Source organism: Nicotiana sylvestris, chromosome 5, assembly GCF_000393655.2.
Source record: "Nicotiana sylvestris chromosome 5, ASM39365v2, whole genome shotgun sequence".
Taxonomy (NCBI): domain Eukaryota; kingdom Viridiplantae; phylum Streptophyta; class Magnoliopsida; order Solanales; family Solanaceae; genus Nicotiana; species Nicotiana sylvestris.
In genome coordinates, this window is record NC_091061.1 from 173585931 (window position 1) to 173589024 (window position 3094).

At 33.8% G+C, this 3094-nt stretch overlaps 1 long non-coding RNA gene across 1 annotated transcript; it reads left to right on the plus strand.

Annotated features, from left to right (window-relative positions):
• The first annotated feature begins 1706 nt into the window (after positions 1-1706).
• Positions 1707-2374, plus strand: LOC104237229 (uncharacterized). Its single transcript, XR_713577.2, has 2 exons — positions 1707-1962; positions 2106-2374. It is a non-coding gene; the product is annotated as an uncharacterized lncRNA (long non-coding RNA).
• Positions 2375-3094: the final 720 nt, after the last annotated feature.

Below are 3094 nucleotides of genomic sequence, written 5' to 3' on the forward strand. Positions count from 1 at the left end.
TACTGATCTTCATCTAGAAATCATGTCCATAAGACTTTAATTGATTAATTTGATGTTGTTATAATACTGCTCACCTAGAAGATATGCTTATAGGGGCTAAGTATAAAAAAGTCAATTTCAATCGCTAATCATTAGAAATCCTGCTTGTATGATATTACCACTCGTTTTAAAGTGTTAATATTGAACTTTCAGACACTGTTTCGTTGCTTAGCTATGCCACCGTTAGAAAGCATACCCATAGGATCAAACTGAGTAATTTTGTGTATTTCCAATGGTTATCACTGCCAGTTACTGCGTAAATCACCTAGAGATCATATCTATTGGGTTAATCACGTAATTTATAATTTCAATAATCAACATGCAATACCAGATTCCCCTAAACTATATAGTTATTTAGAAATCATGTCTATAAGCTGACACCTTGCATCTGAAGCTGCCTGTACGAGGTCACATAGAAACCATGTCTATAGGGCTTAATGGTTTTAATTTGTCTCAATTCTAAAACTGTCTAACGCTTAATGTAAGAATTTGTTCGCGTGCATTTGTTGTCTAAGTGTGGAGGCTAACTTGAACCCTTAATTGCCTTTACATGAAGTCCAACTTGTTTTGTATGTCGCCTAGTTTTATCATTTTTGAGCAGCCTAAGTTAAGTCTAGAACCACCCAAAATAGAGGTCCAAATGCCTCTTAGGCCATATGCATGGGACGGGTAGTGCACACATAAGGCACGGTTTAGAATCAACTAGTGCGCTTAGGTAAAAACTTAAAGATAGTAATCGGGTACAGGAGATGATAGTCTATGCCCGCTGAATAATACGAGTAACTTTATGTTGCACGGAGTGATCCTTTAGGCTAAAAAACTTAGGATCCCCATTTTATCTTCAAATTAATTATTTGTGTTTATTCAAAATCTTTTAATAATGAATTTTCCCAAACTTCTTGCTTCATTTGTCTTTTTTTGTCTGATTAATTCATATAATTCGAGTTCGGTCAGGACCCACAGTTGTGGACCTCGAAGAGTGTCTAACACCTTCTCTTCAAGGTAATTTGAGCTCTTATATCTTTGGTGATGCAAACTAGTTAAATCAGAGTCATTTGCAAATAGGTGCCCTAACGCACTTTGTAGACATGTAATTTTTGACCCTCCCAAGATTTTACATATTTTAGAATTTAAACATTTAGTTTAGGCCTAATTTGCTATTTCAACTAATTTTGACTTTTTTTTTAACTTTATTTTATCACAAAAATAAAAATTACAAAAAAAAATATTTTCTTTTATTTAGGTAATTGATATTTTATCTTGTTTTAACTATCTTTCATAAATTCAAAAATACAAAAAATAGGTCCACTTTATTTTCAGGAATATTATTTTAATTTTGTAATGATTTTAATCTAACTCTATTTTCTCTTAGTATGATATTTGAAAAATACCAAAAAATAAGTTTGTTTTAACAGTTAGTTTTATTTTAATAATTATTTATACTTAAGTAGGATTAATTAGTAAATAAGGTAGTATATTTAGTCTTGTTCAATGGGAAAAAAATAAAATTTGGGCTAGACAATCCATCTTTTAGGTTCAATTTTCGGATTAGCCCATTGAGCCAAATACCCTTTACACCCCAAATTAAAACCGTTTAAAACCCCTAATTCCTACGACCTACCCTACCAGCTAACACACACAAAAGGGGCTTCATCTTCTTAACACACAAGAAGAAACGGTAGAACCCTCTAAAAAACCATTGGAGCGGCTCCTACTTCTTCACTCTTGAACACACACAGCAATGAACCAGACCCCACTCCATTCACAAAAAATCAAAAAAAAAAAAAAAAAGCCGCACCCCCCACAACAAAAATGCCGACACCTCTGCCTAACCAATTGTCAAAACCGAAACACTCCCAAAGATATATTACAAACACATAGATTTTGGAGTTTCAATGGAGGCAATTAGCTTATGTAGCTTCGGTAATTTTTTATCTACTGATGTTTTCTCAACATCTAAAGAGTATTGAATAAAGAACTCTATTTGAAAACTTTGTTGTGGTGGATCTACAAAATCTAACTACATCTATTGGATTTATGCTTTGGTTTCTGCTTCTAAAATATAGAAATTCTGGAGAATTGAAGCTCGTTTCTATTCGAGGTTGCAATTCCAGTTCGAAATCATGGTCCATAGCTCGCTCGAGGATTGCTTTTTCTTTGGAGATTATTTTGCACTGTACCCGTTGAAAAATTTTCAGTAACAAAGGTCCATCTTCCCCATTGCAACTTCATTAATTTTGAATGTAATCTTATTGCTTCTATTCTTCTGAAGTTGTTTGTTGCTTTGATTCCCTTGAGATATATGAATATAGAATCGTTGTTTTGATTCCTTTAAGCTAAGTATTAATCGTGCTATGATGGGTGTTTTGTTGGTAAATTTCATGTAAATTGTGTATTATTTGATATCATTGATTACATGGCTAATTTTTAATTGTTTAGGATTTTATAAGGTTAAGCTCTATAATTGCCTATTAGTATGGACAATGTGTAAATCTGGGACTTATCCAAATGAGCTTTGTCACGATCCAAATTCCATTAAGGATCTTGATGGCGCCGGACACCGCTATCAGACAAGCTAACCAAAATACTTAATTAAATTCTCGTTTTGATAATTTTGGAAACTATGATTTTCCTTCAATTTTACTAGTAAAAGATAATCATTTCAAATCAAATATGAATGTTAAGAAGTTAATACAAGATACCCCATAATCATCCCAGAACCCGACGTCACAAGTGCATGAGCATTTACTAGGGAATGAAATAAAATACAGTAACTGTCCGGAATACAAGGTGGACAGAAATGAAAAACACCGTAAAATACTCTGAAAGGGACTCTGTTGGCTGCGGGTCATCTCGATAAATGCAGCTCACCTAAGTCTTCGTATCAACCATGTCGCTATGCCACTAAGCCACTAGCCACATATAAACCTGTGCAATAAAAATGCACAACAAATGTAGTATGAGTACGAAAACAACGTGTACCCAATGAGTATCCCGTCTAATCTTGAAGAAGTAGAGACGAGAGGTCGACTTCGACACTTACTAATGGTCCAAT